At 42.9% G+C, this 27,209-nt stretch overlaps 1 protein-coding gene across 3 annotated transcripts in view; it reads left to right on the top strand.

The window, feature by feature from the left end:
- The window catches only part of LOC126272803 (histone H3-3-like), an 80,274-nt gene that overhangs the window by 12,802 nt on the left and 40,263 nt on the right, over positions 1 to 27,209 (top strand). The window lies entirely within an intron of this gene.

The raw sequence follows: 27,209 nt of genomic DNA, 5'->3' as shown, positions 1-27,209 counted from the left end.
CAGACATTTGAGAATGATCCAATAAAGGATGAACATGAAATATTTACTCAGGAAGTAATCTGGGCTAGGTCGTGGTCCATCACTAATGTGGTATTTTTGAAATTAGTTTACTTAAAGTTGTGTACACTCGAGACATTGTATGAAGGTTTCTGTCCCTCACCCACTAAAACAAATGCATCCCCCTCCCTTCCCACCACACACACACACACACACACACACACACACACACACACACACACACACAATGCATTAGCAGCAGTCCTGGAATCCATCTACAGACATGTATTTGAGATTTGTCCTCCTTGAACAGCGACTGCTGCTTCAGAAAAATTCTCTAGGTGGTCTGACTTGGCATGAGGAAAAGGAGACAGTAATATGAGGCAATATTTGGGTATCTGGATTGTAACCAGTGACTGAGAAAACTATCATTAGTGAGAAACTTTTGGAGCATCTGGTGCACTAAGTTATGTTGGGGGGTGGGGGGAGGTTGTCCAAAGCAGGCTTTTCCTTCTCTAGTTTTTTGAGAACTTACTAAAAAGAAATTCTAGTATTGTAATATGTTGACCGTAACAGTGTGTCAGAGACCAATTTACTGTCAGAGAGATACAATATTCTACCAGTCTAGGGACTTCACCGAAAGCATATGGCATGACCATCTTGGATATAGCACAACAATCTTATTGCTGTTGTCATATGAACCTATTCACGTCATGCCATATGGCTAGCAATATGAAAACTAAATGTGGGTGAACCGTTTCTTTGTACCTGGTGATTTGCAAAGTGAAAGGGGGACCAAGGAATGATTTCTAAGGAATAGTCAGTCACAGTTCACTTTGGTCACAGTCTGTGTCATTCCCTGCAATAGTCATCCACCATTCACTATGGCCAGTCTTGTTCTTCATTATATATCCTCCGTTCCTTGATAGTGCCTCAGTCTCATTTGGCTGGTCTCACTCTTTTTCCTCATTCCACTTACATTGCTCCTAGATCAGTACTGAGTTGTCGTCATTTTTTTCACTGTGTTCGTCTGTTACTGTTCTGTTTCAGACTGTGTTCAAAATGCTGACCTCTGATTTTATATGTATTCTATTCAGTGTCCATCACCAGTTATTTATAACTTTTTATAATTATGTAACTCACATAAAATTAAGTTGTATCTCGTAATATATTTTTTTTGTTGAACAGAGAAATCTGTTAACACAATTTTTAAATTGTAATGGAAGAAAGCTTACATAAAACTTGCAATTTTTACATTCCTCTCAAAAATAAAATGTGGCACTTCGGGACCCTCTTATTTTCCAAGTTTGGCTGTGATTTTTGTGCTTCCTCTATTTTGTTTTCTTTGCACAAAAAATGAGTTGTGAGTGATTTCGGCTCGGTAATAAAATGGAAAGACCTATCTGTCTCCCCATTTAAAGAATGTTAGAATTGCATAAAACAGTATTTATGTTGACACCTATCTCAGCCAGATAGTTTAGGATTTTTGGTTTAGTAGCTAGGTGTAGAACATTGACATACTCATTTTCATGCCGCTGTGAAGAATATAGCATAAGGGACTTGTCACTCAAATCAAACCAGGGTAAAGACACCATCATTTTATCTTTTCATTTATAATTACTGGGTTTCGATCAGATCCTATTTCAATCCTTTTATATTTCCATCTGTTGGTTGTGCTTCTCAATTCAGTGTAGTTTCCACATATGATTCAGAGGATGAAGGCGACAGAACAAGGAACAGGAACCATGAATGATTTTTCAGTTTTTGTATAACTATGATCGGGATATCACTATCAACGACTTCATATACGGCCAGGGTCACAGATTTATGAGGTTTATCTCATTGGTGCATTGCAATGAATCGTACGCTAATTGCTTGTTAAGGAAGTGACTGTTTGTTCTCTTAGCTTCCAATTGAAAAGTAGAGCCCAATGCACCTGATCCTTTCCTTGAAGTGTTCCAGTTAACTAAATCATTTGAAGCTGTTTCCACAACTAGTTTTTGGAACCGATGTTGTGGTAGCTACCATGCCTGGTAGTAGACGTTGTAATCAACAGTCAATAGATGAACAAACTACACCACCCTTTTCTCAGAGCCCAGTGCCTCATGGTATTTTTGTGCTGCAGGCTTTTTAAGGCAGGTATTCCTCCACTTTGTTTGATAGTGTTTCCAAACCTGATATTCAAAGCCCCTGTCGACTTCCAGTGCAAGTGATAGACCTTATAGGTCTCGTGTCTGCCATGACATTACCAACATGCCATAATGCACCTCATTTACATAAGTCATGTCCGGAATTACTATGATAAACACTTACGTAATCGCTGTCCTTGCAGTGATGCCATGTGTGTTGCCTGCAAAAACCCTGGACACCTATGTCCTATGTGTTACAAGTGTCAACATCAAGGCATGTGACATCCTTAATGTTCTTATTCCTTGTTGTTTATTACAATGACTTGTCCTAAGACTGGATGTTAGTTGTTATTTTGAAGTGAACTGCATTGAAGAATTCACCCACATATGAAAATGTGAAGTCTTACTTAGCTGGTTATCCTTATGTTGACTTTGTTGTCTTCTTTAGAGGCATGATAACATCTGTAGGTCCTCTTCTAGTATGGAGAAAATTAGCTGGTGATAGTGTTGTGGAAATTAGGTAACTCTTGAAGTATTAAATGAGTAGTAAATGAAGTAAAGCAACTGAACTTTCAAACATTTGTATACTGCAACATTTCCCATATAATGAAGGCACAATTTTGAACAAATACAACAAATAATGTATCTGCTTTCTGCAACCTTACACGCTATTAGACTTCCACTTACTACAACCTCCTATCAAATCTGTCCATAATGAAGAAGAGTGGAGGTAATGTACAAAGCAAAGATTTCACAGCCTTGTCAAAGACAATCTCTAATACATATTTACCGAAATTAATAGAATTGATTTTACGTAACTTTGTTTAAATACACAACATATAAATATTTAAATGCGAAATAATTAATTTTTATGAACATGGATTTATATGAACATTTCTTTATGGAAACGAAGATACCAATAGCTGGTAGTATCGCAAGATTCCTTGTGTGCCATTGGCTTGATTACATTACTTACTTCAGAACAATGTCACACTGGTTCCTGCAGCTGACAGAACTCCAAAGTAAGTGATGATCCTATTAACCATCAACATTGAGCAAGTGTAGCTCCAAGTTGGTACTTGAGCTGACTTATTGCTGATGATAAATGTGGTCACACAATATAGTACTGACTCACAGCCATTTCAGTGGCCACAAAAAAAGTGGCATCTTACAGTGGCCATAACATTGTGTGAAAAGGCCAACAAAATATGCAAGTTAAGTATTGAATATAGAGCATAGACTAATGTTTCTGGTTATAAAGATGGCAGTACCTATTAACATTTTTGGATTAGGTACTGCCACTGCATTTGGTTTTAGAGTTCATGTCCAAATCAATCTGTTATACTCTACCATTCTATGTGGATAAGTTGTATAAACAGTCTAATATGAGGAATTATTTGAACTGTCACTCCATTGTGCCACAAAATCTGAGGCACATATATCATAAAAAAAAAAAAAAAATTAATTTCTGTTGAGCTCTGCCAGTTCATTAGCGAGATACCCCAAGTGATGCAAGACTAGATAGACTACATGAATTAGATGTCATTGCTGTATTTAGTCGAATCTAAGCCGCACCTGAAATTTGAGACTCGAAATTCAAGGGGAGAGAAAAGTTTTAGGCCGCACCTCCAAATCGAAACAAAGTTGGTCCATTGTAATATGAGACACAATTTAGGTCAAATGAATGATGATACAGCTACAGTAGTTTGGTTTGAGTCGTAAGCTTAGCAGTTTAAAGCTTTGCCAGGTACTCATTGCTATCTGTCAGGCGCTTTGTCCGTATTTATACGGGTACCCTTCCTTTTTCACGTGCTTTGTCTGGTTTGAATTGATTGCTTATTTTTCTTTGATCTGATAAGTGCTGTTCTCTTTGTTATAGGTGTTTATGTCACTCTAAGCTGAAAATGCATACTGTACTGTGTCATGCATTGTTTGTCGCATTCTGATAATGTGTGTTTACGGCTTGTCGCCGCTCGTGACATGGCTTGCTTTTGTGTGCGCTACCGCCACTTATAATTAGAGAGAGAGAGAGAGAGAGAGAGAGAGAGAGAGAGAGAGAGAGAGAGAGAGAGAGAGAGAGGAATCATCTCATTGGCTAAACAATGGCAAGAGACTGCTATTTGTTGTTATTTACACTGCTGCTTTCTTTGATAATGATCAACAAGAACCAAATAATAGACTGTTTATGATAGAAGATGTTCTATTCGAGAGTTTAGCGAAAATTTTTCATTTGAAAATCTTTGCAGACGCCTCTTTAGTACATTACATTCTGCACAGAAATTAGTCATCTTAGATTTTAAAATCTAGCCAATTGCCGTGCTTCATTTCTGACTGTATCACTATTAGGCATAAGAATATTACGAATTTAAACGTGAAATGATATGTATATTCTTCCACATTTGCTGTTGTCTCACTCTAGTTTTGTAGTTTATTAGGCGGACAGGATTTAAATGAGATAGCAGCAAACATGAAAGAATACATGGCAAAATGTTTATATTCGTATTATTCTTATGGTGAAGAGAACACTGCATGTGATTCACAATTCATAAAAGTTCCTGTTAGCAACCACCTCTTCTCACAGGTAGGAAAAAATTCAGAACCTAGATTTGGCCATATTGACAAACCAAGACCATCAAGATGTATTGTAGGTGGTCTTGTGACAAACATCCCAAACAGTCTTGCCAGTCGGATTCTCGTAGTACATTAAAATGCTGAATTTGTATTTACTTTGTTAGATAATGTATGAAAATGCAGTGGTCTAAACTCGGGACAGAGAAAAAAAAAGCTCGTCTTCCACCTTTTTTACTGACGCAGAGGTTTTGGCTCCAGTATTTATCTTTGTGCCTGCAAAGCATGCCTGTGTAGTGCTACATACATTCGACGGCAGAAGTTAGTTGTGACGGCACCTACTGACATTTTTCAGAACTTCCGCTTACTTTGCACTTGATTCTAAGCCGCAGGCAGTTTTTTGGATTACAAAAACTGGAAAAAAAAGTGCGGCTTAGATTCGAGCAAATACGGTATGTCTTTATCAGCTAGCCTGTGGGCAGTGCCCATAGATTTAATTAAAAGAACCTAATGGTAGTATCAGAATTTTAGGTGATTCTAAGACAACCTATAATGCAAACTGCAAATGAACCTATATACTGTTCTGCGCTCCGGAGACTAAGGTCAAAAGTGACTGGAGTGCTTATTTGATAAGATTGATCTTGAATATGCATACTTACAGCAAATACAACAGATGTTGGTGCTCAGTACGCCTTTTGGTATGTACTCTTATTGCCCAACTTCTGCCATTGATAGTGTGCCAGCCATATTCTAGTATTACTTAGCACAGTTAATTGAAGGTATTTGTAACTGCAAGTTATGTGGGCGACATTAATGTAAAGGAGACCACACGGGAACTGCAAATGAATATCATTAAATACTATTGTCTCGTTTACAGGAAAACTGTTCATGGTGTGCCCTATAAAAGTGCTTTTTTTAGCCAGTAAATCATATTTTGAGCAAGAGTGGTCTCAAGCCATCTTGAACCACTTGGAAGTTATAATCAAATTACTTTTGCCTAAAAATCCAAAAAAGTTGCTATATTTTATGAACAAATAAAGTATTATGGTGAATTTACATCTAAAGCAACTCAAACTGAAACATATTTTACAAAAATAGCATAAAATTTGAATGATCTGACGCTTACCAGTGTGGTTTTCTTGAACTGAAATAAAAACTCTCTGCCTAGTAAGCTGCACATCATGCATGTTTCAGTATGGTATTAGTGCCTTTCTGTCCACTGGCACAGAACTTCCAATCATATTTGCATCTGAATCACTGACATGAACTAGTCACAGATGGTACAAAATCCCATCTGCTAATGCAACATAAGCTGTTGATCTCCCTCTTTGATCCCCGCTTATGTCCGCCCCCGTGTTGACTGTTTGCAACACTGTAATACACTCTGGCCCCTGACTAACATACTATTTCTACACGTCCATATTTATGAAATACATTATTGTCCCACTACCCGTCGTACAAATACTGGTGCTCTATCCTGTCTGCCTAAATGGCCATATGCTGACTTTGATATACAGGATTTTTAGAATTGAACTTTCACTATTTGAGAGGATCCCATGAAAAACGGTTGATTGTAGGACAATGAGCTTTGTAGAAACATTTGTAATGGCATGCAGAAGAGAAGGAATTAACAAACCATTTGAGAGAAACACATTTTAATTTCCACAAGGGAGGGTAATATTTGTTAGTTGCATACACTCGTTACATTCCAGGTTAATGTGGTCATAATATTGACCGTCTGCATCTGCAGCAGCCTGGAACCACACTTAAGAGATTAATGTTGCCCAAAACAATAGTCCATGAATGTTCAGCTGTCATGACACAGTTCATGTATTGCTTGAGCATTGTATATTGCGTCCAGCATTCTCAGCCGAGGTAATAGTAAGTTCAGCAATTTTTGCCGCAATTGGCTGTTGGTGTCTTTCAGGAACAATCACCAGTTAATTTGAACTTATTCATCTACATTAATACTCTGCCAGCCACCTGATGGTGTGTGGCAAAGGGTACTTCCAGTATCACTTATTGATACCCCCTTCCCTGTTCTACTCATGAATGGCGTGTTCTTCAATCTTGTTGTGAAAAGAGGACCTGTCTGAATTCCTTTAATGCTTTCATACTAGTGAAGAGCAGCAGCACTGTTGTTATTTTGATAAAACAGTTTTATGTGTAAAGCCCTGCTTATCTTGTCCGTACCCATGTTGACTGACAGCAACTGTAATGCACTCTGATGCATGTCTTTAAACCCTTTCAGTGCCATACCAGTACAAGCACCTAACAGCAAGTCATGACACCAGCACTGTTAACAGTGCAAATCCTGCAGTGCAATGTCTGAACGTCATTCCTATAAAAAGTTGGGTTCCTGCATGGTGATCAGTTTTTTGTCCTCAATTGCTCAAGTAGCAAAAGTGTAATTATAACCACGCAGTGTGTTTTCTTCCGGATGTGGCTTTTGTGGAAAGTACTCTTGATGAATTTGCTGTAACTGCTTGTGAAGTAGCTGCAGTCACAATGTGGGACCCATTACTTCACCAAGTGGTATTGGCCTTACAGGCTTGGGGGGGGGGGGGGGGGGATTTGTTAAGGAAGTGATCCAGCAACTAAGACACATACTTATTCTTCTCCTTACCCCACTGACTGACTGCTACCAAGGGAGTTCTGCCAGTTACTGAGGAGGAAGAATGTTAGCTTGTCATCCCTCCCAATCTCTGCCACAGTATCCATAGGATGTCTCATATGAAATATCAGGTATGAATTTTGTTTACTGGCTCCTACTAGACAGAGACATTAGCTCATTTTACACAAATGAATTTATCTATGCTTTTGAAACATACACTCAAAGTGCACACGCCAATTCCATCTGTGTAAATATGTGATGTAACAAACACTCGCAGTACACTATCGACAGACTCGCACATCTGACGTTGAAGTAGTTGATACCTTGTAATGCTCTGGAGTGATGCAGAGGTTAAAATGATTTGGATAAGGTATAATTTAAAAAAAATAGAATTATATAGACATTACCTGTCTGTGTAGAGGGATAAAATCTAATATTACAGTAACAGAAATATGAAGAATCTAGCTTATCAGGAGTTGACTGGTTTGTTTAAGGCTACTGTATATTGCGATGCAACCAAAGATTTTTTGGTGAGACAGATTCAGGGTATACTTTGTTCATTTGAAAAGGAATTAAAACAAAACTACATCTACATTCTGGAAACCATTGTGAAGGCAAACGGAGAGGGTACATCTCATTGTACCATTTGTTAGGACTTTCCCTGTTCCTTTCGCAAATGAAATGTGGCAAGAATGATTTCTTAAACAGCCCTGTGTATGCTGTAACTAGTCTAATCGTGATACCTAAGCGAGTGATATGATATGTAAGGGATTGCAATATATTGCTATATTCGCCACTTGAGGTCGGTGTTAGAAACTTTCTAACAAGGGAATGGTCCAATAAGACATTTCAAAAATTTTAGCTGCTAGGAGGCAGTGCAAGTATTTTGTAAAAAATGTTGAAGTTACACATTTTTGGCACACAAAGAACAGCTTATAACAGCAGTTTGTACAGCCTTGCCCACCTAGCGCACGACTGAGTGACACGCTAATGCAACTCCGCATAGCGGAATTATCCGGAGTTCACAGACACCAATTTTAAGCATCTAAAGCCTGTTTTACAATGGAGTGAATGGAAGTGAACACATGCGAATGAGCATTTTCAGAAAATTCACTATCATCCTCTTGTGTATGTGTAGAATCGTTTATACTGGAGGGAATGGAAGAGAACACGGAGTAGTGAACATTGCCTATGAATGCTTTGTTTTTAGTTTTTGGAGCTAATATTTGGCACACAGGATACAGTTCTATCTTGTTAGAACGACAGTGTGAAACTTTGCTATTCAATGAGTATTATTTTGCATGGCAAGCACTTTGCTCTTGGAGTATGCAAAATGGTGCAGGGAAGGAAGAATTTAAGTGTCTCAATTTGTATGGAAGTGTGACAGGTGTGGAGATCATGCGCTTCACACAGAATTGCCTGTGCATCTCTCCTTGGCTCTGATCCAAAATTTTCATTGAGGGTTGGCTGCCATTTTTCCCTGGCTTCTCATTACCATTGAGGGGAAATTTATCAACATCGAGCATCATCTGAAGAGATGACGCAGCTAGTGTTTCCACTGGATGTGTAAGGCCTATTGGTCATATTCTTTTTTTTAAAACAAAACTGGTCTAGTGGCAAAGCACGCACTTCGTGATCCAGAGAGCGCATGATCAAATCCCATTCAGACCCCCACCAGTGGGCTCGCCACTCTTGGGCGTGTTCTCACTTGGCACTTGGCTACCTCGGGGCACCAGTCTTTGCAGCATTTTTTCCCTTTCATGCTGTATGTCTATCCGCTTGCTATTCTTTTTCCCATCCCTTGGGGAACATGTCTGAGGTGTTATTGGGAATTTTCTGCAGTGTGTATTGCTGACGTAACAACAGTCTCATAATTGTTTTTCTCTCCCTTTTCTTTTCTTTGTTCCGCTTCTCTTCTCATTCTTCCACTTTGGCGTTTGAGGTTCCTCTTTTTCTTCTTCCTCCCTGTGCACTCCTGAAGGACAGCTCACACATCTGACGTGTAACAGATGACTGGGTAATGCGTAATTCCCAGCCCTGGGTTGACAGGTAGGGTTCGCACATACCCCCTGCTACAGGCCCGGCCCGGCCCAGGGAGAGGTGATTGCTTTAGCAGCAACATTCCCAAATTGCCGATTGGTCCTTCTGTCATATGTTCAGGAGGCGTGAACAACACCTGAGGTGGGCGCACCCCCTTGTGAAGGGGGCCCCCAGTTGCAAGGAGTGTGCCATCAGAGATGCTGACAATTGTGGGGGATTTACTTGCAATGAGTCAATTATCTTTCCAATCAACATCTATGAAAAGTAAACATAATGAGGCTAATGATTCAAAGACCCTTCACGCTGCACCATGGTTCCTCATGGTCTCACATACTGAAGACGGTCAGCCCTTCGCCAAGGTAAAACCGTTTATTATTCAGAAAGGTGTTGATGCAGTTGCCAGTCCTGCGAAATCCTGCTCCCATTTTCAGAATGGCTCTTTGCTTTTGGAGACTACTTCTGATTCTCAAGCACAACAACTGCCTGCTACCTCACTTGTCCATGGCTACCCTGTTTGTGTCGAGGCCCATAGAACTTTGAATTCTACCTGTGGTGTAATTTACACCAGGCTGTTCTACTGTCTAATTGAGGCTGAAAGCCAATCTTACCTCTCTGATCAGGGTGTCCTTGCCGTTCATGGTGTAATGTAAAATGTAGATTCCTCCTTAGTGCCCATGTGCACTCTTCTTCTCATCTTTGATAGATCGTCCAAGATGAAAGCAGGCTATGAAATTATTGCAATCCGGCCGTACATTCTGAACCTGATGCGCTGCTACCAGTGTCATAGTTTCAACCACACTAGAAAATCTTTTTGACACCCAGCCAAATGTGTAACCTGTGGTAGGGTTGCGCACAAGGGCAATTAACTGCCTCCTCCTACCTCTTGTGTCAACTGCAATGGTGGCCATGCCTCCTCCTCTCGGCACTGTACCTTGTATCTTGATGAGAGGGCTGTCCAAGAGATGCGGATAAAGGAAAAAGTACCTCACCCAGCCACTCACAAGTTACTGGCTAGTCGTAAACCCTGCGTTCTCCTGTCTGGCGCCTGTATAGTTCTGTTCTTGTTACCCCTCGCTACATGAAGGACACGACCACACAGACATGCGACCTCCAATTCAGCTGTGAAGTTGTGAAATTGCCCAGTGTCAAGGTAGCATTGCCATCACCCCATCCAGCTGTGCAACAAGCTGTCAAACTCTCGCCTCAAGGGGCCAAGCCACCAGCTACACAACCAGTAGGCCAGAAAGGACAAAGGAGTACTCCCAGGAAGACTTACCCCATCCCTACAGCCAAACAGTGCCCGAGACTTTCTCTAACCAGAAAGGCTCACAGAAGAATGGTCTTCACCTTCGGCAGCTCAAAGATCCTCTTCGATGGTGTTGCCACGTGATACCTTAGCCCGGCCGGCCTCTGTGTTGCCGGTGCACACCACAAACTGTTTTTCTGAGTAGACTCCACAGACCGACCGCACAAGCAAACTGATGCTTCTGTGACCCCATGCAGCAGGATTCTCCTGCTTCTGTGCCCTGTAGTAGCGACTCTTCACTGGCTGTCCCTCAGCAGCCGCCGACATCACACCCCGTCATCTTTTCCACTTCATGACTCTCCTCCAATGGAATGTTCGCGGCCTTCAGTTCCACAAAGAGGATTTACGGCTGCTTTTAGCGTCACAGTGTCCCCTTGTACTCTGCCTTCAGGAAAAGAAATTGCGCCCTCACAACTTCTTTGAGCTTTCACATTTCTTACCGATTCGTTTTGACCTTCCCCCTGAGGTCAGCATTCTATCTCATGGGGGCGTCATGTTGCTCATACGGGGTGACATTCATAGTCAACCAATCTCCCTGACTACCCATCTTCAAGCTGTGCAGTTTGCCTTTTCCTTCCCCACCCAACTTTTTCCCTCTGTACCATTTACGTCCCTCTGTGATTCGATGTCACCAGGGCAGACTTCCTTTAGCTTGTTGGGCAGCTACTTCCCCCCCCCATTTTAGCTACTCTGCGACTTTCATGCGCATCATACCCTTTGGGATTCTCCCAGGACCTGTCAGAGAGGTGCCCTCTGGCTGACATTCTTTATCAACTAACCTCTTCTGCTTTAACACTGGAGCACACACTTTCTATTCTGATTCCTCGCACACCTATTCTCATTTGGACTTGCACTGCTCAGCTTGCCTCGTCGTCTTGAGTGATCCGTTCTTTCTGACACCTACTTGAGCAACCATTTCCCGTGTGCTATTGATTTTCTGACTCTTACCCCATATGTGTGCCAAATGGCAGCTTACTAAGGCTGACTGGCAGCTTTACTTCTCCCTGGCGACCTTCGAAGACCAAGATTTCCCTAGTTGTGATGACCAGGTGTAATATCTCACAAACATTATCCTTACTGCTGCAGAATGTTCCATTCCTCACACTTCCTCTTTATCATGTTGTGTCGTAGTCCCTTGGCGCACAAGGAGATGTGCTCTCTGCGTTTTTAACCGTCACCCTATGATGGCAAACTGCATTCATTATAAATAGATAAGTGCAAAGTGCCATGACATTCTTCAGGATAGCAAAAGAGTTAACTGGATTTCATTCACTAGTTCTTTTAACAGTTTCACCCCTTCCTCTGTTGTGTGGGCCAACCTCCGACAGCTCTCTGGGATCAAGATCTATTCCCCAATTTCTGGCCTGACAGTTTCAGACGATCTCATCTTGGACCCTATCGCTATCTCAAACACTTTGCCCTGACATTTTGCGGAAGTTTCAAGTTCTTCCCACTACCACCCTGCCTTCCTCCATCAAAAACGAGTAGACGAGACTTGGGCGATACCCTTCTCTTCTCTGAATTGTGAGTGCTACAATGCTGCCTTCATTACGAGGGAGCTAGGTCATGCTCTCAGTTCATCCAGCCATCCACATTCAGATGTTGCAGCACTTTTCTTTTGAGGGCAAGCTTAACATGTACAACTGCATCTGGGCAGAGGGCATGACAAATTGAGACTGTGACTTAAACTGGTGTTTATCTGGTAATAAATATGCAACCAGTCACTTTTTACAATTTATTCAACCATTTACATGTTTTTGAGCCACTGCAGGCTCATCTTCATCTTCAGATGGCTCGAAAATATGTTCATGATCGAATAAATCGTAAAAAAAAGTGAGTGGTTGCATATTTATTACCATATAAATGCCAGTTTGAAAACCTTCCTTCTAGCTACTACCCCATTTCTCTTACCAGCTGCGTTTGCAAGGTGATGGAACATGTGATTCATGCCCATCTGGCGTGGTGGCTTGAGTCTCGCAATTTATTGACGAACGCACAGTGAGAATTTTGAGTGCGTCATTCTACAGTTGACCATCTCGTTACTTTTTCCACCCATGTCATGATTGGTTTTCTGTGGAAATCCCAGACTGTGGCCATGTTTGTCGATCTAGAGAAGGCCTACGACACCTGCTGGAGAACTGGTATTCTCCATACTCCTTACACGTGGGGCGTCCTTGGCCACCTGACCTGTTCCTTCAGGCATTTTTAAACGACCGATTTTTCAAGGTGCTAGTGGCTTCTGCCTTGTCGGACACTTCTATCCAGGTAAACGGTGTGCCTCAGGGTTAACCCTGAGCGTCATCCTCTTTGCTATTGTTATTAACCCTACAATGGCCTGTCTCCCGCCAGACATCTGCGGTTCCTTTTTTGTTGATGATTTTGCCATCTATTGCAGTTCTCCACAGACCTGTCTCGCTGAGCGGCGTCTTCAGCAATGTCTTGATTTTCTTTACTTCTGAAGCATCGACAATGGCTCTCACTTTTCCACTGACGAAAAAGTCTGTATGAATTTCTGGCGATGCAATTGGTTTCTCCCACCATCTTTACATCTTGGGCCTGTTACGCTTCTACAAAATTCCTGGGGGCTCATTCTCATTAGGATGCTCTCTTGGTCCGCCAAAGCATCTTATTTGGCTGCCCGCTGTAAGTGTTTCCTCAATGTCCTACGTGTCCTCAATGGCACCTCCTCGGGTGCCGGTCGAACCACCCTCCTCCGTTTATACCGGTCCCTTGTTCATTCGATACTTGACTATGGGTGCTTTGTTTGTGCGTCTGCACATCCGCTGTCTCAAAACTATCCACCATCGTGGTATCTGTTTGGCACGGGCGCCTTTTACACTAGCCTGGTTGAGTGTGTCTATACTGAAGCTGCTGAACCGGCACTGTCTTACCGCCGTTACTTTCTCCTCTTCAGGTATGCCTGCCATTTGTGTGCAGTGCATGGCCACCCATCCTATGCCTCCTCCTTTGATGATTCCTGTGATTGCCAGTATGGGGCACCTCCCTCTTCTCTGTAACCTCTTGGAGTCTGCTTTTGGCTCTTGGTACGACAGCCTAACTTTACACTACCTGCAACTTTCCCCGTGGGTGTGAACCCTTCACCACCTTGGCTTTGTGAAGCAGCCCATGTTAACTCTGGCCTTCATTTGCTTCCTGAGGACACTGCTCCAGCCTCGGTCTCTCACCTTTAGTTTTACGACCTTTGAATGGAACTTCACAATAGTACCTTTGTATACACTGACGGCTCTCAGACTGACTGTGGGGTCGGGTGTGACTTCATCATTGGCACCCGTGTCTTTCGATATCGGTTTCCGGCACACTGTTAAGTATTTATAGCGAAGCTCTTAGCTCTGTATCAGGCCATGGAGTACATCCAGCGACACAGCCTTTTCAATTGTGTCCTCTGCCCAAACTTACTCAGCGCCCTTCAAAGTCTATGTGCGTGGTTTGAAAGACCTGCTCCCGCTGGGAGGAGGTCGTTTTATCTAGGCTGCATATTCGGTACTGCCTTTTAGCCATCGTCATTTGGTAAGTGGTGCTACCTCACCACTTTGTATACGTTGTGCCCAACTTTTCACTGTCACTCACTTCCAGATAGAATGCCCATTTTTTAACTGTTTACGTTTCCGCTTGGGTTTGCCGTAGGAGTTATTGGCCATTTTTAGCAAATGACGTGCGGGCTGTCAACCATGTTTCACTTTTTATCCCTCTAAGCAATATGGCGAAGGCCCTTTAATTTTTAGTTTCGGACCTCCATTTCTGTATGGTGTCCTTGTTTTAGCCAATTTTCCACATGCCTGTTTTTAGCTGTCTTTTATTCTGTCCATTGAGATTGATGTGTAGTCGTTTTTTAACTCCTCTGTCTTTGTGTTCTATAGTTTTGACTGGGCGCGTATGACCCCAGTTGTTTTTTGCGGCCTAAAGCAAAACAAAACCAAACCGTTAAGACCATGACTTTTTCACTATGATTTTTAATAAAGCATTCACTTCTACACATATTGGGAGTGTCCATGAAAGATGTGTGGTTCGTATTCCATGTTAAACTGCAGGTCTTCATTTTCTTATTAGGTAACTGGAGAAGGTTATGGGCACGTAAGTAGCAGCTGTGGCATCCATTTGAAAGACCAGCAAGAGGACTACTGAGTACACCAGATAGAATTCTCTTTTGATTGTGCTTGTTAGCTTGTTTGATCTGATCGAAACCTGGCTTAAACTATACAAACATTTTTTTTTAATAACTTCATGTCAACAGTTCCATTATTGTACATGTAATTCTGATAAAAAGGCTAGGAGAGAAAATAAAATCATGGCAATGTTTGACGTCACAGACAACTTCCATCAATGAGGACTTGTAATTTGATGATATAATGTCCAGCCTTGTCGTCAAATATGGGGTATCTGGAAAGCTTGCATAAAACAGTCAAACAAATTGTATTACTGAGTTTTATTACAAAATGAAGAGAGACAATACTTCACTTCAACAATTACACGGATGTGTCACAAGCAAAGGGTGAAATACAAAATAATGAATTTTCTTTAGTATAAACAATCACAAGTCTGAGCTACATAGAATGTACAAGCAATGTAACTAGTGTTGGCGCTTCTATGCACGTGCCTAGTGTTGAAGCTACTACTGAACTGGGCCGCAACCAGTCGGGCACGGTGCTTATGTCTTCTTTGCACAAGGTCCGCTGCTGTTGCATTGTCCTCCTGAAGAGGGGGGTGAGTCAGCATGCGACTGGCTGACGTCTTCTCATAGCTATCTCTTCCCCATTGTTCCTGACTGGTGTACTAGCACTTGATTTTATGCGATAACATTGCCCCCCCCCCAAGTGACAGACCATCGTCATATAGGGAGCTCAATAACTGTGGGGGATGCAGGAGTGTGGATGCTTGGAGGGACCAGAAGCTGTGGCTGCAGGGGACGTCAGACTTCTGGTCGTACCCTGCCATCTGGCCTTCGCTCTAGTGGAAATGTCATGTGGAAACTGCCCACAATGGTTCATGTCCACCTCCTGTGAGGCCTGTACCCAGATGTAGAAGGCATCTGCTTTTGTGGTGTGGGCGGGACGTTAGGATGAGAGGAGGCGGAGGAGGTTGAGGCTCTGTCTCCATAGCATAGTCCTGCGGCATCGTGATGAGACCCTGTGGTGGCTGCCGTGGCCACACTGTCCTCTCTGTGAATCTGAGGGAAGAGATACAGATGGATCTCCATGCCCATAGAAGTGGCGAATTTGATTGTGATGTTGGCTCTGCAATCCATCTGGGCCTGAAATGAGATACATGCAAAACACAATATCTTTGGTGCGAAGCGATACGTGGGTCCTCCTGTCGGCATTGGATGCTGATGAGTGTGGAGCAGTGTTGATGGTGGCAGCCATGAAGCAATTTTGCCGCTATAGGTCCGTCTCGTGGGTGAAAACATTAGGAAGTGAGAAACATTTGCAGTGCTTGATCTCTGGTGTGCGTGATGCGATGTTTGGCCGTCTGCTACTTGAAGGTTCTGACAAAATGTTTCGTTTCACCATTGGACTGTGGGTGGAACGTTGCACTAGTTAGGTGCTGTATGCAGTTGCGTTCACAGAATGTTTCAAATTAGTTTGACGTGAACTGAGGACTGTTGTCTGACACTATGACTTCAGGCAAAAAATAGAGGAAAACGCCTGAACTGGGCTACATGATGTTGTCGAGTTCATTGGCACAGCAAAAGGAAACATAAGAGTCTAGCACAGTCAACCAACGAGTGTTCCAAACAGATCCTGCAAAGTCTATGTGTACATGTTGCCATAGTGATTGCGACGTAGGCCAAGCAGAGAATTTTTGTGGAAGAGTGGACAGAGTTTTGCGCACATGCGTGCGAATGTGATGTCGTCTGTTCCATTTGAGTGTCCGTACCATGCCAAGTACAGTGTCAATACGCTAACTACACTTTGTCCTGAATTTTAAAGCCAAACAAATTAGGGCTAGATACGTTCTCACAATTGTGTGAGTGTAGCTTAGTGAAAGTTACAGTTTGTGTATGCGAGCGATACGTGGCAGGCAAAGTACATTTTCAGAGAATGGGAAAGTCATTTCCATTATAATCCGTCAGGTGCGTGCTAGTTTCAGACAGGTGTGGGAAGCCTAACAGTTCGTATCTGTCATAGTTCAGCAGTTTAACAGAGGCACCCATGTCCAATTGAAATTTCATACATTTTCCGCTAATATGCAAATGAACAAACTTTTTTTTGGACTGGTATAGCACTGTAGAAACGGTTTGCTTGCTACTTTTGTTAATGCCTGCAGCAGGCTTGGAATACACCACATTGATTACAAGGGCCTTGTGACTACATTTTTGTGAGTGGATCGAATTCTTGTTTGCTCCGTTGCAAATACGCAGATTGTATGTGACCTTTCCTGCCACAAGCGTAACGCTGTGCTTACCTGTATGGGCAGTCTTGACATTTGTGCTGTGAGTGGCACCGAAGACACGATTTAATTCTGTTAGCCTGTTTAGAGAACTGTTTACACGGCGTGGCGCGCATGTTCGGTCACTGTCTACTGGGTCATTCATAAGCAAGGGACAACTCAGCCCGACAAATTGGTGGCTGCTGAAATTTATCGGCCGAATTGGCACCTGAATCGTACTGATCTAGTGTTTGTACAACTGTTGAAAAGATGTATCTGACTGTTTCAAAATATGACATCAGTGACATTGTATATGATTGCATCATGCAACCATCTGAATATAAAGCACCACAAGCTCATTTGAATTTGCATTTCCTCATCATACCCTGCAAATCTGTTACCCACTCACAATAAGTTTGTTCTGACATTTTGTTGGAACGAAAGAATTGGTACCTAGCTGCCACCACATTCACTTGTTGGTCATAATAGGTAGTTAGAGAATCTATAACTTGGTCGTAGATAAGTTCACTAGGAGTAGCGTTAGGAAACAATTTCTGAATGAGGCGAAAGACAGCACTTCCTACCATTAACAAAAAGTAATGTTGTTTCACACAACCTGGTACTTGGTGTGCAATTATGTGTGCTTCATACTGTTGCAACCTTTCAAGCCATTCCTCTTTTTTTCCGCCACATGAAAATGGCGAAAAGGCAATATGGCACTTGAAGCTGCAGGTATTGCTGGTTGTTCTGTTGGGCGTACTGCGTTGCTGGTTGCCTGGTGAATAGCTGCTGTACTGTGTTTAGCAGTGTGGCTATCTGCTGCATCTGAAACTGAAACGTCTGTGTTAGCTGTGTTGCATCCATCGCTTGCAGCTGAGGTGCCTGAGGAGGGGGTGGGAGAGAAGGGTTGCTCATTGTGGAATAAGTAAATGTGGTAAAGAGACAATGCAAGCAATAAAAAGAAGCACACAAGCAAAGAACATTTCTGCAACGCCCGTCTGAAAACACTAAAGAGAAAAAAAAAATACTATAAAAGACACTGTTATACTATCTAAACACATCTCTGCAAAGAAAAGACAAGGTAGAATTCAGGCACCAGCAAAATACATATGTTACCATTTACTTGTGACATTTGTGTAATTCTCAAAGTTAAGTATTGTCTCTTTTGATTTCTTAATAAATTTCTTAATAAAACTAGACACCCCGTATTTGACGGGGTGTCTAGGAAGCATGAATAAAACATTCAAACACATTGTATTAATGAGTTTTATTAAGAAATCAAAAGAGACAATACTTAACTTTGAGAATTACACAAATGTCACAAGTAAATGGTAACATATGAAATAATGAATCTCCTTTAGTATAAACAATCACAATTCTGAGCTACATAGAAAGTACAAGCAAAGTAACCAGTGCTGACGCTTCTATACAAGTGCCTAGTGTTGAAACTACTACTGAACTGCGCCACGACCAGTTGGGCGTGGTGCTTATGTCCTCTTTGCACAGGGGCTGCTTCTGCCATGTTGTCGTCCTGGGAAGTGGTGAGTCAGCGTGTGATTGGCTGGCATCATCTCACAACCATCTCTTCTATGTTGTTCCAACGTTGCAGTATTACACTGTGTAACAATTGCAGTAAGCCACTCCGTATAATAATGTTTGAATGTTGTACATTTGACTGTCAATGAGACAGTTCTTTGTTTATTCTCTGTAGTTGTCACAGAAATGCTAAGTATCTTTTGAACGACAAAAACAAACATTTTTCTTGCACCAGACACATGGGACAAAGGAAAAATTGATGCAGTCAGTCACTTCGCAGTAACCCCTAGTTATATTTAGACAGAACTTGGATGGAGTCAGAAATGGTCTCGGCTGTTGTTCTGCATATTGTGCTGCATACCACGCATACTTGATCAAATTTGTGAAACGTGGCAAGAAAACTGGTAATGCACGAGTGGCTGGACCTTAAGAATACTGTCCCACTGATAAACATGAAATGAGAGAGAAGGATCAGAAATTATGTTGCCTGACAATTTACTGAAAAATGCTTTCCACTGTCGAAAAAACCCCTGCGAGTCCGGGGCTTAGATTGGGGCTGAGGTATTCCTGCCTGTCATAAGAGGCGATTAAAAGGAGTCTCACAAGTTTTGGCCTTTATGTGATGGTCCCCTGTAGGGTTTGACCTCAATTTTTCAAAATTTTCCCGAAGAGCGAACCAATTGGGGAAGGGTGTCTTACGTGGTGAATCTTCTCCATCATGCGCTGAGACCTATCACATCCTTCATCAACGCGGATCTGCACTTCTGCTCACCCTCCTGGGTGCGTATTTTTCCATCAGCTGTGCAGTATATTTTCCTACACTGACAATGATAATGGACTTGTTTGCTTGGTTGCACCTGATATCCAGCACAGTAGCCAGTCCGTTGTGGTGGGGCCACCATACATCCTGTTGGTTGTAGCCCCCTGACTGCACAGCGTTCACTCTGCTGATGCTTACACTGTTAGCTCCCCACGTATGCCGATGGGTAGATGCCTGTCTCCCTGGGGCATCGGGACTCCCGGCAATGGCGGCCACCTTGTCAAGTGGCCTTTGCTGTGGCTTGATGGTGCCCGTGGGGAGGGCCCCTGGTCAGAGTTGGCATCAGGGTGGATGACATGCGATGAAGCGTAGTACATCATTTTTTGCTGGTAGTCAAACACTAGCAGTCTCTAAGTGTTCGTGGGCTCAATTCAATGCACAGAAGTACGACCCCAAATCGTTCCCCTCCCCGGTCGCACCATGGGAGGAATGTCAGGCTAAGAATGGCAGCGTCTCTTATTCGCCCTGGTACCTTGTATGTTCGAGAGCTGATGGGGAATCTTTCATGACGATGAAGCCTCAGTTCTCTGTTGAGCATTTAGAGGACAAGTTTGGGGAGGTGGAGGGCTTGTCCAAAATGAGCTCTGGCTCAGTCTTGATCAAAACAGCATCAGAGAAAATTTGAACACCTACATCCTGTACTTATGACATCTTCGTATGCCGCTGCTGCAACAGTTCTAGCCTCATCAGCTCCGCCATCTTCGTATGCCGCTGCTGCAACAGTTCTAGCCCCATCAGCTCCGCCAACCCAAGTCACTTCTCAGAGCCAGAAATCTACACCTGCCCCTTGATTTGGGGGAGGGGGGGGGGGCACTTCCCTCCCAGTTGCTTCTGCATCATTTACCTCAGGAGCAACCCCCCTCCCCCTCCAGACATTGGGGATATCAGTCCCCACTTCTGCGCCGGAGAAGCGTGAGTCTTCTTTGGCTAGGATGGGGCTGCTTGGGTCACTCCCTTCCCAGGTTTCTGCTACTGGGAAAGATGACACCCACCAGTGGCTGATGAGCCCAAAAGCAACTGATCATAGGGCTTCACACTCATTCTCAGTCCAGAAGACTGAATCATTGAAGTACTCCCAGCCAGGGAAACCCAAGGAGAAGCGAGAGAAATCCAAAACGAAGATCCCTAAGACCAAGGGAATACGCAGCAGCAACCAAGCCACCGCTACCTACAAGCTCTGCGTCTGTGGATGAGTGGAGATTCTGGTGTCCACTGAGGACCTAGATTTTGCTGGACTGTCAAAGTGGATCTAGACTGCTCAGGCTGTAAGTTGTTGGCAGCAGGTGGCCCTGAAGTGTAAACTGCCTCATTGAATGTCCCATGCCTTCCCAGTGTCACGATGTCATCCTCCAGTGGAATTGTGGCGGTTTTTTCCACCACCTGGCTGAGCTAAGGCAACTGTTAAGCTTTACACCTGCTTTCCTTATTGCCCTCCAGGAAACATGGTTCCTGACAATGCGGACCCCTGCCCTCCGTGGCTATAAGGGATATTACAGGAACCATAATGACTATGATTGAGTGTCAGGTGGAGTTTGTGTTTATGTCCTAAACTCAGTCTGTAGTGAAACTGTGTCCCCTCAAACCCCTCTTGAAGCTGTGGCTGTCAGAATGAGGATGATACAGGAAAAAATATATTAACTGCACTGATTGATGAACTCCCTAAAGTTTTCCTCCTTTTGGGAGATTTTAACGCCCATAACCCGTTGTGGAGTGGCACTGTGCTTATTGGCCGAGGCAGAGATGTCGAAAATTTACTGTCTCAGTTCGACCTCTGCCTCTTAAATATTGAGGCTGCCACATTTCAATGTGGCTCATGGTAGTTACTCAGCCATTGATTTATCAGTTTGAAGCCCAGGACTTCTCCAATCTATGCATTGGAGAGCACATGACAACCTGTGTGGTAATGGCCACTTCCCCATCTTCCTGTCACTGCCCCGGCATCAGGCACATGGACGCCTGCCCAGATGGGCTTTAAACAAGGCGGTCTGGGAAACATTCACCCCTGCTGTCACTGTCGAATCTCCCCCACACAGGAACTTCGATGTGATGGTTGAGCAGGTGACTACAACAATCCTTTTTGCGGCAGAAAATGCGATCCCTTGCTCATTAGGGTGCCCCGGCGAAAGGCAGTTCATTAGTGGTCACCGGAAGTCGCTGAGGCTATTAAGGAGCATCAGCAAGCTCTACAGTGGCATAAGCGGCACACTTCCCTGGAGCACCTCATAGCCTTTAAACAGCTCTGTGTCCATGTTCACCAACTTATCAAACTATGGAAGCACAGGTGTTGGGAGAGATCCTTCTCGATTATTGGGTACTATACATCACCTTCCCAAGTCTGGGCAAGGATCAAACGTGTTTTTGGGCAGCAGACCTCAATAGATTTTCCTGGTGTTAACATAAATGGCGTGTTATCTACCAAAGAAGTCGCAATTGCCGAGCACTTTGCTGAGCGTTGTGCTCAGGCCTCAGTGTCGGAAGTTTACCCCCCAGCGTTTCACTCTTTCAAATGGCGGCTGGAAGGGAAAGTCCTCTCATTCAGTACACGCCACATTGAATCTTATAGTGTCCCGTTTACAGAGTGGGAGCTCCTCAGTGCCCCTGCACATTGGACCAACACAGCTCCTGGGCAAGATTGGATCCAGTCAGATGATTAAACATCTCTCATCTGACTGCAAGCCACAACTCCTTATCTTCAACTGGATCTGGTGCGATGGCATCTTTCCATCGCAGTGACAGGAGAGCACCATCATTCCGGTGCTCAAACCCAGTAAAACCCCGCTTGATGTGGATAGCTGTCGGCCCATGAGCCTCACCAACATTCGTCGTAAGCTGCTGGAACGTCTGGTGTGTTGGCGGTTGGGTTGGTCCTGGAGTCACATGGCCTACTGGCTCCATGCCAGGGCACCTTCCACCAGGGTCCCTCGGGTGTGCCATTCGAACAGCCTTTTCCTGATGCCAGCACCTGATTGCCGTCTTTTTTGATCTCGAAAAGCATATGACACGACCTGATGGCATCATATCCTTGTCACATTATACGAGTGGGGTCTCTTGAGGCCCGCTCCCGATTTTTGTCCAAAATTTCCTGTTGCTTAGTACCTTCCCATGTCCAAGTTGGTGCCTGCCTTAGTCCCCCCACCCCCCTCCAATATCAAGGAGAATGGCATCCTACAGGGTTCTGTATTGAATGTATCTCTATTTTTAGTGGCCATTAATGGTCTAGCAGCAGCTGTAGTCTCACCTTCTCTGTATGCAGGCAACTGCATTTCGTACAGCTCCACAAGTACTGGTGTTGCTGAGCAGCACCTCCAGGGAGCCATACACAAGGCACAGTCTTGGGCTCTAGCCCACGGTTTCCAGTTTTTGGCCGCCAAGTCGTGTTATGCACTTCTGTAGGCATCGTACCATTCGTCCGGAACCAGATCTTTACTTTAATGTTGATCCACTCATTATAGTGGGGACCAATTGATTCTTAATACTAGTTTTCAACGCCCGATTGACTTTTCTTCCTCACCTTCGTCAGCTTAAGTGGAAGTGCTGGCAACACCTCAGTGCCCTTCGCTGCCTGGGCAGCACCAACTGGGGTGCAGATCGCTCTATGCTGCTGGAGCTCTACAGAGGCCTTGTTCAATCCCGTCTTCACTGTGGAAGTCTGGTGTATGGTTTGGCGGCACCCTTAGTATTGTGTTTACTTGACCCAGTGCACCACTGTGGCGTTCAAGTTACCAGAGCTTTTAGGAGGAGTCCCTCCATTGCAGGTTAGGCGTGCACAACCTCTGGCCAGTTACATTGCACACATTTGTAGTTCTCCTGCGCATCCGAATTACCGTCTCGTTTTCCCACCCACGGCGGTTCATCTCTCGCATTGGTGGGCCAGGTCAGGGCTTCCAATTGCAGTTAGTGTCTGATCCCTTCTTTACAAATTGGAGTCCTTGTCTTTACCACCTGTACTTGAGGTCCATTGAAAGACACCTCCATGGTGTACCCCTAGGCCATGGCTTCGCCTGGACCTTTCACATGGCCCTAAGGATTCAGTTAACCCTGTGGCTCTCTGCTGCCACTTCCTCTCGATTCTTGACATGTATTGAGGCCTTGAAGTGGTTTACACTGACGGCTCGATGGCTGATTATCATGTTGGCTTTGCGTATGTCCATGGAGGACATATTGATCAGCATTCTTTGCCCGATGGCTGCAGTGTTTTTCACTGCCTTGCTGGTGGCTATTCCACATGCTCTTGAACACACTGTTCATGCCCTGGGGAGTCGTTTCTTCTGTGTACTGACTTCTTGAGCAGCCTACAAGCTACCGAGCAGCCTACAAGCTACCGACCAGTGCTACCCTCGTCATACTTTGGTAGCAGCCATCCAGAGTCCATCTATACCCAGGTCATTCCATCTCAAATCAACTAACAGCCTGAACCTTGATATCTCAGATTTGGATTTCTTTCTCCCCCTTCCAAGTTAATGTACCCACTAACACTAGTTTAAATTTGAAATTTCAAATTTTTCTGACCTTTGGTTTTTGAGTTTCAAGGGCTTAAAAATAAAAAAAGCTCTGCTTTCGATCAATCAATTATTGTTTTAAAATGCTGTATTTAAAAAACAATACAACCTAGAGAGCTCAAACTTGCACCATTGTTTTCCTGTAAAAAAATCCCTTCAATTTGATATGTAACAAGACTATGCTGCCTAAATCTGAAAATTTTGAACTATTCCAAAAAAAATTTTTTTTTGAAATTTCCAAAATACGTACCCTCGGACTTCTTTTATAAAAATTGTATATATTGTCCAGTCTGACTGACTACATGCATGCAAAATTTCTAGACGGGATCTGAATGGGTTCTTGTATAAAATAATATTTTACTACCGCAATACACACTAGTGAGGTGAAAAGGAGACTATTTCTAGGCTATGAATACTAAGGTAGGCCTATGTAATTCTAACAAACTTAAATTATTGTGTTAGCCTTTTTATGCAACATTACCCTCTTATTGTTTGTTAATTCATTAAATGATATTTTAATGCAAGAATAAAATATATAAAAAATAATAACTTAAGAAGCTTACAATTTTATATGACATTCACTTTTTATTACAAAAAACCGTGAGATTTTCATATAGGGTCAAGGCTCTAATTTTGGCCAATACCTCACTTATGGTCACTTTGATGTAATGGGTGCAATTTTAAGCCCCTTTGGAATACCAGCCAGTCCTATCATAGATTATAATGAGAAATATGAAATGCGCTATTCAATTGTGTATAGAAACATTTTTGGTCTTGTTTGAAGTCACCATTTAATGAAAAAATCTGTGTTGCAGAAGTTGACTTATGCAGTGTTTTTCTTTAAGCAACACTATATATATATATATATATATATATATATATATTAAAACAAAGATTCCAAGACTTACCAAGCGGGAAAGCGCCGGCAGACAGGCACATGAACAAAACACACAAACACACAGACAGAATTACGAGCTTTCGCAACTGGCAGTTGCTTCGTCAGGAAAGAGGGAAGGAGAGGGAAAAATGAAAGGATGTGGGTTTTAAGGGAGAGGGTAAGGAGTCATTCCAATCCTGGGAGCGGAAAGACTTACCTTTAATTCTTTCTTAGTGCTTTCTTCAAATAGTCATTCTAAAGCCGTGTATCCACAGAGCTAAGCAACATTTAGAACTGTGCTTCATGCAGTCGATACCATGATGCAACCCATGGCTGCTGCAGTCGAACTTGGTGTCCCTTGATCCGAAGCAGAGCAGGCTATTGTCTCAGGGAAAAGAGACTTCAGACTGCTCTACTCATACAGATGAACTGTAGTTATGCTGTTCAAGTGTGACAAAAATAAACAGCTAGACACATCTTGACTTGATAGAGTTCTACAAAACAAGAGGTGTTGTGTAACGTAAAGAACAAAGACAATCACTACAAAAATAGGCAAGAGAACACATGGAAGGACATACACAGCAACATGAAGACGCCTGGTTCAAGAACTGAAAAAGAAAATTACATTGTCACTGGCTTTCTAAAGAAGAGAGAAGAACCTCTGCTTCTCAGTAATCAGTCTCAAAACTTTGTGTCTATGTTTCTTATTTTTAGCTTGGTCTTCAAGTTTAATTGTTGGAAATCATGTAATGACAATCGGTTAAAATTTTTAATTGCATCTTCCACCACTTTGGAATACATATCTTCTCTCTTTCTGTACTACATCCTTTGGTGATCAATTTCTATCAACCAACAACACGTGCCATGTCAGCTTCATATTGTTTTCTATATTATACATTAGTTTCAAGTCGACCACTGCACCTTTTGTGTGTGTGTGTGTGTGTGTGTGTGTGTGTGTGTGTGTGTGTGTGTGTGTGTGTGTGTCCTCTGGTCCTCTGAAGTACTGAATAATCAGTGATTAGCCGCTAACATCCACCGCAGAGTGAAGTAGTGTATCGAAAGAGTGCATTTGCCCCATGCGAAGATATAAAAGCTGGGTACACACGAACTGTTGCACGTAGTAGCCATGCTCAGTTGATATGTGGCCTAAGAGGGAACTATTTACAAATAAAAGCTCTATACTACCTTACATCAAAAGCATACCAATTCTGCTTCCATCAGACTACTCAGATGATGTAGATGTCTTGGAAGCATTCCTACCACTCGCCTCGTGAGGATATGTTCAGAATTGTCAAATATGATCATTTTGGTGGTCCTGGTGTTACGGTGTGGTGGGACATAATTTTGCATGGGCATACTGACCTCCAAATCCTTGAATGTGCTACACTCACCTGTCAACACTATTGTGACTCTGCACTTCTGCATCATGTGCCCTTTTTCAGGGGTGCACTCAACTACTGACTTAATTTTTATGGGTGACAGTTTGTAACCACATAGAACGCCGCAGAAGGAGGCGGTCTTGTAATGAGAGGGTATTTGGTGAATGAACTGACGTGCTATTCCCTCCTCCCAATATAAAACCCACTAAGCACATGTGAGATGCGTTGAGGAGAAATATTGCAGCATCTCAACATGTGCCAACAACCCTCCCATCAGTTGTCGGCTGCAGGGTGGAGTGGGATACCCTACCACAAGAACTTACCCTTGTGGCCAATATGGAAACACATTGTAGATCATGCATTGCTGTCCGTGGTAATCACACATCCTGTTAAGAACCATGTCTTGTCTTTTGTAATGTCCAAGGGACTATCATAAATTGCAGTAACGACAGTGAAATTATTGTCTTTGAATACATATCATTTCTGTATGTCTCATTGCCTTATTCGTTGTTACCTTCTGTGGCATACTGTTGCAGTTTTTTTTCTATGTATGGCCCAAGTTTCATCGAGCTGTGTTACTTGGCAGTGACTCATCATAAGAATGTTACTTTTGTTCTTCATATGTATTGCATACTGAAATCAACATTGAACTCAGTATAATGGAAAATTTCATTTGTGATGTCAGTTTGGATATGCCACGAGTAGTGCTCTCAATCAACAAAAGTTTTGTTGCATGTTTATTCCTATTTGTAAAAAATTGTTGTGCTGTCACGAAACACTTTCTGGACTTTTCACGTTGTGTAGTTTGTAATACACTTTCATTCAAGATAGTTGACGAATTTTCCATGCATTATTTCATTTAAATCCTAAACTAAGAGGCATGTCCTTGAAAAATTCTCTCATCCATATAGTTCATTATATGTCAGGTTTTTGAGAACTTGTAGGCACCACAGTTGTCAACAATGTGATGTGTTCAGACACTGGTGTTCCGTTGATGCTGCAATATTATTAACTATTTTTAGTTTTTAAAGCTTTCATTTTGAAAGGTTATCGTTAT

This window comes from Schistocerca gregaria, chromosome 5 (genome assembly GCF_023897955.1).
Source record: "Schistocerca gregaria isolate iqSchGreg1 chromosome 5, iqSchGreg1.2, whole genome shotgun sequence".
Classification (NCBI taxonomy): Eukaryota; Metazoa; Arthropoda; class Insecta; order Orthoptera; family Acrididae; genus Schistocerca; species Schistocerca gregaria.
The sequence above is the reverse complement of the archived record's forward strand: the minus strand, read 5'-3'. Positions and strand labels throughout refer to the sequence as shown.